The 10,707-nt window shown below is 46.4% G+C and overlaps 1 protein-coding gene across 3 annotated transcripts in view; it reads left to right on the top strand.

Annotated features, from left to right (window-relative positions):
• The first annotated feature begins 6,697 nt into the window (after positions 1-6,697).
• Positions 6,698-10,707, top strand: part of SGMS2 (sphingomyelin synthase 2) — a 36,818-nt gene continuing 32,808 nt past the window's right edge. The window contains exon 1 of one of the 3 annotated variants that reach the window (XM_085222304.1): positions 6,698-6,826. The gene's annotated coding sequence lies outside the window, so the exon portion shown is untranslated. Of the gene's footprint in view, positions 6,827-7,279; positions 7,446-10,251; positions 10,391-10,707 lie in introns of those variants that run through there. The other 2 variants (XM_085222305.1, XM_085222303.1) reach the window with 2 other exon arrangements.

The following is a 10,707-nucleotide window of genomic DNA, read 5'->3' as shown; positions in this document are numbered from 1 at the left end:
AAACATCAAGAAGTGCTCACAGTTTATCTTGCACAGATAATTTCTGTGAAAAGATAAAGGTGACCACAAATAAGACAAAAGTATACATCCATTAGTGCTTAGGATATAAGGCCAACTACCTATTTAGCAAGCAGTCATGCAAAACCCTGGGAAGTCAATAAATATATATGGACAACCGTACCTTTTCACCCACATTCAGTAATAGAAGTGCAGACATACAGTCAGGTTTCCATTTTCATGTGAGGATCTCAAAATTATTTGACAAATGGGCAGAGAAATGGGGAGAAAAATAAGGACTTTTCAAATATATGTAGAAATTATGTGTAGATTTCAAATACAATCCCAAACTCTCAAAACCTTTGATGGAGAAGGCTGATCTCAGGTCCCTCATAAATACATTGTCAAAAAACACTCCGAAAATATAGTTAGAAGCAACTTGCCCAACATCAGTGTGGAGCTGAAAATAGAACTCCAGTATTCTATTTAAAAATCCCAAGATAAACACTAGATTTACAGTATTTCCAATAGACTACACAGTTGTTGGGTGGTTGTTTTTTTTTTTTTTTTGGTTATTTTTTAAAGTTCTTTTGGCAGGCTAATGAAGTTTAGCATTACACTGTGGGCTTAAATGACCTTCTTTCCTTCTGTAGCATTCTTGGAACAATGTTATAATATGATCATGTTAAAAGGATTTTTCCATTACCTTCTGATTCTGAGGTTGTTCTCATGTTTTTGTGTACCTTACTGATCTGCCTTGCATCTTTGCAAGCATACATGCAGCCACTCCCCCTGACAGTAATATGATTTATTCAAATAATTATTTATTCTCATAATTATTATAATATTCTAATAATTATTATTATAAGATTTATTCAAGGCACCCTATACTTTTGTAAATAAAGTGTGGATGCATATAGATTAAAAAAAATACTGAACATTATCTTACAAATAACCAAATTCTTACAATACTTAACTGAATATCCATTACACATTAACCCTTCCAGCAGGATTGAAAACATGAAAAACTATAAAACTTTCTTTAATGCTTAAAATCTTAATATCTGTATGGTATGTGAAAAAACTGATTTTGATTCAGGGTAACATGTCAAAATGCTGCTTATTCTCATTGATTACACTTGATCAGTAAGTACACTTACCAGGTATATAATTGTCAGGCCATTAGATGCCAATGCTTCCTCATAGAAGTTGCCTGATCAGCAGTGTTTCCGTAAGTCACCCAGTTATTGCTGAGTCAGAAAGGAGCACTACTCTTGAGTAAAAGCCTAATACACTTTATCTTTCTTCATAATATGAGAATCATAGAATCATAGAATCACCAAGGTTGAAAAAGACCTAAAAGATCATCCAGTCCAACCGTTCTCCTATTACCAATAGCTCCCACTAAATCGTGTCCTTCAACACAACATCCAGTCTTTCCTTGAACACCCCCAGTGTCGGCGACTCCACCACCTCCCTGGGCAGTCCATTCCAGTGCCCGACCATCCTTTCTGAAAAGTAATACTTCCTAATGTCCAGCTTGAATCTCCCCTGCCGTAGCTTGAAACCATTCCCTCTGGTCCTATCACTAATGACACGAGAGAAGAGGCCGACCCCCAGCTCACTACAACCTCCCCTCAGGAAGTTATAGAGAGCAATGAGGTCTCCCCTGAGCCTCCTCTTCTCCAGGCTGAACATTCCCAGCTCCTTCAGCCTCTCCTCATGTGGCCTGTGTTCCAGACCCTCACCAGCTTTGTTGCCCTCCTTTGAACACGTTCAAGGGCCTCAATGTCTTTCTTGCAGTGAGGGGCCCAAAACTGGACACAGTACTCGAGGTGTGGCCTCACTAGTGCTGAGTACAGGGGAACAATCACCTCTCTACTCCTGCTGGCAACACTGTTTCTGATGCAAGCCAGGATGCCATTGGCTTTCTTGGCCACCTGGGCACACTGTCGGCTCATGTTCAGCCGAGCGTCAATCAATACCCCCACCGGTCCATTTCCTCTACGCAGTCCTCCAGCCACACTGCCCCAAGCCTGTAGCATTGCCTGGGGTTGTTGTGGCCGAAGTGCAGGACCCGGCATTTGGTCTTGTTAAACCTCATCCTGTTGGCTTCAGCCCAGCTCTCCAGCCTGTCCAGATCCCTCTGTATGGCCTCGCTACCCCCAGGCAGATCCACACTTCCAGCCAATTTGGTGTCATCTGCGAATTTACTGAGGGTGCACTCGATGCCCTCATCCAGGTCATCAATAAAGATATTGAAGAGGACAGGCCCCAGCACCGACCCCTGGGGAACACCACTCGTGACCGGTCGCCAGCTGGACTTAACTCCATTCACCACCACTCTCTGAGCCCGGCCCTCCAGCCAGCTCCTTACCCAGCCAAGAGTGTACCCATCCAAGCCTCGGGCTGCCAGCTGCTGCAGGAGAATATCGTGGGAGACAGTGTCAAAGGCTTTGCTGAAGTCTAGGTAGACCACATCAACAGCCTTTCCCTCATCCACCAGATGGGTCACTAGATCATAGAAGGAGATCAGGTTGGTCAAACAGGACCTGCCTTTCATGAACCCATGCTGGCTAGGCCTGATCCCCCGGTCATCCCGCACATGCCGCATGATCTCTCTCAAGACAATCTGCTCCACAACCTTCCCTAGCACCGAGGTCAGGCTAACAGGCCTGTAGTTCCCCAGATCCTCCTTACGACCTTTCTTGTAAATGGGAGTCACACTGGCAAGCCTCCAGTCTTCTGGGACCTCACCAGTCAACAAGGAGCGCTGATAGATGATGGAAAGCGGCTCGGCTATCACCTCCGCCAGCTCCCTCAGCACTCTCGGGTGGATAGGAATCCAAGAATCCAAGAATCCTCATATTTCTGATTCCAGTATAGTTCCTTCTTCAAAGCTGATCATTTTGTAAATGTTTTATACTTTCATATGTTTTATGTCTATATCTGAACTGGCATAATGCCAATTCAGCTCAGAGCATAATCAGTATTGATCATATTCAGACTAGATACAAGAGTCCCATCAGCTTCAGCCTGTAGAATGCTCTTTCCTTGCCATCATACCTTGTACTGCCTTTCCTGGTGTGTGCAACATCTACAACTCCTTGTGATTAATTCATAAGAGAAGAAGAATCTTCCCTTTTAACAATGAAAACATCCCAAAGGTCTGCCTACATATAAATTTGCAGTATCAAAATCAAGGTTATGCTATGGTGTTTTCCATTAAGATATATCATAGAAAACTGTCAACCTCCTCACCTCTTGTAAGATCTGCCACTCTTAAGCTCTTTATCTCACCAGATGATAGGAAGAACCCTTCTCCCTGTATTATGAGTCACCCTTTCTGCATTCTCCTCCAAATCAATTAAAAAATATTAATCAAAGGAAAAGACACATTAGAACATTCTTTAACTACAGCAAATGTACATTTGGCAGGACATAACACTTCCCAGATCCCTTTACTTTGGCTTCATGCCCATCATAAACCATATAGTCACATCTGTGTGATGATATGTGCAAACTGGCATAGAGACTTGTCAGGAAATGTTTATTCAATCTAAAAAGTCATCCATCTATCAACTGTTTCTCAACTGGGGCCTTTGTGCCAAATTTCTTGGGCATGACTTTCCATAAGTAAAAAGAGGGCATTCTGCTGTCACGTAAGAGAGCTCAGAATTACTTCTGATACATTTCAAATACAGTGGAACAAAGGTTTTCATGCATTTTTTCACCAAGCTCATGCATCTTTTGAATTCCTTAAAAAAGAATACATATTAAAGGCCTGCTAATATGCAGAATATCAAAAGAAATGTGCCATTTGAAAGTCAGACTGATCTATGAGTCAACCGTCTTTCACTTGTTGATATCTCCATGACTTGGTTCATGACTTACTCTCTTGAAGGATATCTATGTCAAAATGTCTTCAGCCACCACTTTGCTTTCAGATTTAATTCTACAGCCCCGCCCAATACAATGGAGAGATTTGAGATTATTTGTGTATCTTCCAGTACTTTTAAATTATCAAAGGAATAGGTTCGGGCTTGTGTTAAGGCATTACATATTTGAGGAACATCACTACAAACTACACTCAAAAAACGGCACTAAGAGCAGCAATTTTTTTAATTCAACATATAACTACAAAATCATTGTGGTCCTTTTCAACCCAGGCCATTCTATAACTAGATTAAGTCCAATTTGTTGGTTGCTTGACCTTTTTATTTAAAAGTTTTAAAAAAGCATCTCCATTTGTGCTAATCAGAAAGAAAATAACAAATGAGTACTATGATAAATAAACAAGCCACTGGAATAGATAAGCAGGTACAATCTTATTCTGCCACTTCTGAAGCTTCTTGCATTGCCTGCTATCAAAGCTAGGGCAGCAGATTAGACAGGAGGTTAACCTAGTATTCTGTTTCTTACTGTATGTTCCATTCTGAATTTATGTTCAGGTGACAATAGCAGTCATATTTTTTTAAGTAGACCAGTTATCCTTCATGCAGTAATGTCAGCTGCTTAGGCTTAAAAATAATTGCGTCTAAAAAAATCTTCAAACTAATAGAATCCTAAAATGTAAGACAATGAGATAAAAATGACACCAGATACAAACCTCACTGAGGTGTGGTAAAGCTTAGTGCTTTTGGATTGCTCATTCACCTTTGAGTCTTACTTCTTTCTCATTCATTTTTTCCTCCTTTCCCAGATGAAACTCTCCTTCATAGAAAAAGCACGTACAGAGAGGCAAAAAAGAGATTATCTAGCAAGTCCTGTGTTCAGCTACTGCTAGTTTGTATTAGGATTTATTTAACTGCTTTTTGTTTTGCATTACCAACGTGGAAAGAAAGAAAGAAACAAACAAAACACTATAGAGTTCTTGTTAAAGAGGACGGCTGCTAGCAGTGAAAGCTCTAGCAGAACTATTCTGCTTCAGAGAGGCCTGCTGCAGAAATAAAGAAATAAATAAAAATCCTTAAGCTTAGGAAAAATCAACTGAGATCCCTAGAGGAAGTAAAAAGAGAGCTTCACGGGAAAGATGAGGTCAGAGAGGTTAGATAGGAAAATTGTTCTGAAGTATGATGAGAAGATAAAGTAGGTAAGAGTGAGTGTCAAAGAAAATGGGCTAACTGTATTGCCTGTTGACTTAGTGGTAATTGTTACAGCTATGCCATCTTCTTTTAGTTTTCATGCATTTCATGTAATATCCAGAAATTCTAATGGTGTTAGAGCCTTAATAAGCCTTTTCAGCTGCCTGGCATCTTTCTTCTGATATACTAATTGTTTTCATAAATGTCACCTCTTTTCCTAAAGAGGCTGAGAATATTTCCCATGTTTCTGCTTGACACAGTTTCCTAGAAACATCCTGATCTTCTGACTTGCAAATACAGAAGACAAACTGGAACTGTTTATCACTGATACCCTGTTTCCTTTCTATACCTTTTGTCAAGTACCTGTGCTCATACTGTTTCTTTCCAAAGACTTGTTTCTTATGAGGAATGCTTTTATTATGTCTGGAGAAGAGGAGGCTCAGGGGAGACCTTATTGCACTTTACAACTTCCTGAAGGGAGGTTGTGATGAGGAGGGTTTTGGCCTCTTCTCCCAGGCAACAAACAGGACTCGAGGAAATGGCGGCATGTTGTACCAGAGGAGGTTTAGGTTAGAAATAAGGAAGAACTTTTTCTCTCAAAGAGTGGTCAGGCACTGGAATGGCTTGCCCAGGGAAGTGGTGGAGTCACCATCTATGGCAGTGTTTAAGAGGCATCTGGATGAGGAGCTGCGAGATAAGGTTTAGTAGCTTGTGGCAGCAGTGGTAATGGGAGGACGGTTGGACTAGATCTTGCAGGTCGTCTCCAACCTTGTGATTCTATGATTCTATTCCAGTGATAGTGTGTACAGAAAGTGCTCTGAATGACAGAATGGTTTGGGTAACCATTCAGCCCCAATCCCTGCCGTGGGCCCTGTGCCCCCAACCAGCTCAAGCTGCCCTGGGTCCATCCAAGCTTGGGCACCTCCAGGGATGGGGCACCCACAGCTGTGGACAGCAGTGCAAGAGCCTCACCACATTCTAAGTAAAGAATTTCTGCCTAATATGTAACCAAAATCTTCTATTCAGTGATTTGGTATGCACGTATTTTTAGACAGACAATTTTTGGCTTCAGTAGTATGGGGAACTTGTTTTACGACCGTTAAACACTCCTTTTATTTCACAGCTTCTAAAGCTCTGAACACTGAAAGCACTCCCAAAGCAAACAGTGCTCCAACCCAAAACAAGAGGAGAATAACAAACAAACAAAAACCACGGGAGATTCCAAAGGGAAAAAGAAAATAAAACAACGTGACTTTTTGATACAGCTTTTTCTGGTTTTGTAACTGAAATGCTGAGAAAGTAACACAGAGGTTTTGTTGTTTCTTTGTGCCTGTTCTTGCTTTGCTTCTAAGAAGATCACCGTCACCCTAAATCAGTGTTTCAGTTTCCTATGTGCTTTAGTAGGGAACGTAAGTTCAAGCAAAGCTTCAGCATTTATTTTCCCCCCAAAATTACACAAGGATGTTGTCAGTAACGTACAAACTCCTGAAAACCCTAGTAAAACCGCAGCGCCTCTGCTCCGTTAATTTGGGTAATGAGAAAAGCCAGCACGGCGATCTCACAAACCGCACGAAACGCGGAAGCCAACCAACCGAGGGCTGGCCGTAGCACGCTTTCCATGGCCCGGCACAGCCCCGGCCCGCCCCGCCCCGCCCCGCCCCTCTGCCGGCCCGGCGGGCGGCTGCCGCCTCCTTTGAAAGCCGGGCCGGGGGGCGGGGTGGCTGGGTTACAGCATGAGGCCGCAGGTGAGCTCGGGGTGTTTCGCTTCGCTGTGCTTTTTGGAGGGCTTTCCTGAGGCTTTGGGGCAGATGTAGCTGGCTTGGCTTAGTTGCGCTGGAGTTACTTGGAGTTCTTGAAGTTTGTGCGCTTAGCGGTGTTTACTTTAGTACTCCGCTGTTTTGCAGTGGGTAGGAGTGTTCTTTTATTTGGGTTCGGCTACTTCTGGCTCGCCGGGGGAGCAGTTGGACATGTGGCTGCCGGGTGCTTCCTAGGGTCCAGGCTGTGATAGCGGGGCAGGGTCGTGTGCTACTGAGCTGCCATTCTTGGGAAATAGCGCTGGGAAAACGTCTTTTACAATCCTTGTGGCTTATCTGCTTGTTTGGTTGCCCCTCAAAAAAATAGTGATATTATTAATGGTGAACCTCTAAGGTAAGGTATGTGGTGGTGGTGGTGGTGGTATTTTTCCTCTGTGTGTGTTGTAAAGCCCTTGGTAATAAGGAGGAACTAGCGAACTGATTAAACAAAAACTACCTGGGAACTGAGAACTCCTGCCCTCTCTGGAAAGTGGCACGTCTCAAAACTTGAAGAGTTACTTTTTGAAGTGCTGTTCAGTACTCTGAGCGTATGCTGTTGAAGAATCTCTTTGTGAGTTTATATTTCATGTGTGTTTGGCTCTAGCATATTTTATTATTTCATAATTGACTGGTAATAAAACTATGGAGTTACCTCATCTGTTTCAGGGCAGGAGTCTTAACTCCCACCTCTCTAGATAGGAGGCTGCAGTGAGAATCAGGGTCTGGAATGTGGTGTCAGTCCTCTGTAGAAGCAGTCTGCAGGACTACTCTCATTTATGTGTCACTTGAAGGAAAATGAACATGAGCTATGAGGGACTCTTTGGGGAGGAAGATTATGGGACATCTGTGTAGAATAGCTGTATGTTTTAATCTGCCCTTAATGCAGCTCTAATAAAGAATACATGTGAACTTAAAATATGCGTATGTTCGTACAACTCACTAGTTCTGAAACTACTTTGATAGGGAAGAACTATGTATCTCTTTAGCATGTCTGTCTTGTGTGTAGATGTTTGCTGTAGCTTAGTTATGCAAGTAGGCTTTCTCATTTTGTACTGGTGTTTATTATTTCTATAAACTGTAACTTGAAATTCCTATATGGTTCTTACTCCTGCCCTGCCCCTTGAACTCCCTCTTGCAGGCCCAGCTCCATCCCACAGCCCTAAGCAGGGCACTGGTGGTAGTTGCCTTTGAAAACTGCCTGCTTGTCTCTTTAGAAATAGAACTTTAATGCACGAGCTGGCTGTGCTCATTTATAGAATTACTGTTTCCAATAATACCCCTGCTGATCTCATGAGAAGAAAAAAAAATAAATAAACAGTAATGAAAAAGATGCTGGATTTGTTCCAAATGAAATAGAACAGTGATTTTTCTTCTCAAAACTCTTCTCTTCCCCATTTCCCCCCCCCGTGGAACTTTTACGAGTACAGTTTCCCTCATAAATCTATTCCATCATTCTGAAATACTGAAGTTCTTTTCCTCTTTATTTCATAGAATGGCCTGAGTTGAAAAGGACCACAGTGATCATCTATTTTCAACCCCCTTGTTATGTCAGGTTCATCATCCCCAGACCAGTATGCCCAAAGCCACATCCAGCCTGGCCCTGAATGCTTCCAGGGATGGGGCATCCACAGCCTCCTTGGGAAAACTTCCATTTAGGTTTGAAGGCAGTCTTGTTACTATCAAATAATGGTCAAGTGTGCTGCTAACTTCTTTGCTGAGTTCTGTGACTGTACAAACACACCCTTTGCATAGCAGCAGGTCTTGAGAGTAAGACTCCTGCGATGCAGTAGGTGCTGATGCCAGGCTCCCCTTCCTGGGTGCAATCCTCATGGCTGAGCTGTGCAGCACTCAGCCCGGGGATGGGCTGGGTGTCTTTCACAGGGTTAACTGTGTTCCCTTTTCCACTCAGGTACGGTGCTTCAAAGGTTCTAAACTAAGGCAAGGACAGCATTTCATGTATATCTAAATTATTCTGAATGATGGCCAGTAGCCTTTCCCTTTTTTCCCTGTCTTTTTTTTTTTTTTTTAAGAGTGTTTTGGAATTTAATAAGGGAAAATCAGGATAGGAGGAGGACAGGAAAAAACCCTCTATCTAGAATTTGCTTGATGCCTTCGCCTGTAGCAGAACAAAATGCATATAATTTACCCCCATGACTGTAGCTTGTATTCTGCTACTCCATCTGTCAGCCGTTGTATAGCATCTTCAGTAAAAACTCGCCTCTGCAAAGATGCCTGCAACTAAGTACTCAGTTAAGCTTGGGCACGTGTCTTTGTAAGGGTTTGGGAGCAGCCCTCTGCTCCCCGCGCAGCCTCTGGTGTTCCTTTAGGTCTGGGTAAAGGATGCATTGCCCAGGAAGCGGGTGATAGGGAAGTGGGGACAGAGCAGATGGTAAGGAGGATGGCCGGATTCTTCCGCTTGTTGCCACAGGTGTACGCGTGTCTGTCTGGCAACGGAACAGCAGCGGTCTGCTTATGTTGCTTATCTCGTAACACGCCGCTCATGTTAGGCCTGCAGAGGGGAATGCCTAAAATCCGCTGCCGGGTGCGGCCGTGCGGCGGGGCAGGCCGTCTGGGCCAGGTGGCCGCTGCCTGCCGGAGCTGGGTGGCCGCAGGGCAGGTGTGCCGCGGCCAACGCCGGTTTCGGTATGGGCGAGCCGCCCGCTTCCCCCGCCCCCACCGATCACATGCCTACCGAGCTGGAAGGCTCCCAACAGAATGATGTGGATTGGTATTATTTATTTATTTATTTTTAACGCCAGCGTGGCCGAGCGGGGGCTTTCCGCGTCACTCGGCCTTCGGCGGGCCGGGTGCCGGAGTTCTTGCAGAGCCGCTCCCCGAAGGCGCGGGGCGCACCGCGCTCCCTGCGGCCGCCGCCGGGCCCGCCCGTCCCTCCCGGCGCGGCGGTGGGGGGACCGCGCGCGCGCGCAGAGGCGGCGCCGCCACCACCACCGTTAGCGCGGGGGCCGGGCGGCGGCCGCGCCGGTTTTTCCGGCCCGCGGCGCGGTGAGTCACCGCTCGGCGATGGGGCGGGAGCCCGAGTGATGTCGGGGGTGAACGGCGAGCATGAGGCCGACGGTAACGGCCGCGGCAACGGCCGCCGCGAGCCGCCTCGAAGCCACCTCCGACCGCGGTGGCGCTGAGGCGGCGGCGGGGCCGCTCTGCCGAGTGCCGCCTCCCTGACGCCCTCGGCGCCGGGCCGCTCGGCCGGGGAGGAGAAGCCGAAAGAGAAGGCGGAGGGGCGGCGAACTTTCCCGCTGCCCGCTGTGGGAGTGTCCGGCCGCCGGCGGAGCCCCGAGGTTCGCAGCCGCCTCCGGAGGGGGAAGTGCCCGCAGCGCCGCTCCGCTGAGTTGGGAGCGGCGCAGGTGGAGGAGCGCGGCGCGCCGCGGCGGGGAGCTCCGCGCGGACCCGGATCTGCGCTGCCGCCTGCGTGCGGCTCACCGGAGAGACGCTCCCGGTGCGTTGTACCGAAGAAGCCCTCGGCGGCAGGGAGAGCGCCCGTCTGGGTTTCTCGTGGAGGTACGTGTGCGGGCGGCGCGCCCGGCTTACGGCCGAAACGGTGCTTGAAGAGGGCTGCGTGTGCCCGCCCCGTAGGACCGAGGGCTTGGAATTGCCTGATTGCAGCTCTGCGAGGTTAGGGCTCGGTGTATGTTCGTAACGGTGTGAAGGTGCGCGGCTGTAGGCTGGCCGGTACTGGCTCCATCGAAGCTAGGCTCCAACTTCGCGAAGCGCGGCTGAACTTTACTTCTTGAGGGGTGACGCGGTACTTTTCCACCAGCCTTGCGTGGCTTCTGGCTTCGGCTTGGCTCAAAATGTGTGTGAAAAGTAGTTCATCT

The sequence above is a fragment of the Meleagris gallopavo genome, chromosome 4, assembly GCF_905368555.1.
Source record: "Meleagris gallopavo chromosome 4, MGAL_WU_HG_1.1, whole genome shotgun sequence".
NCBI lineage: Eukaryota > Metazoa > Chordata > Aves > Galliformes > Phasianidae > Meleagris > Meleagris gallopavo.
This window is presented reverse-complemented; position numbering and strand designations above follow the sequence as displayed.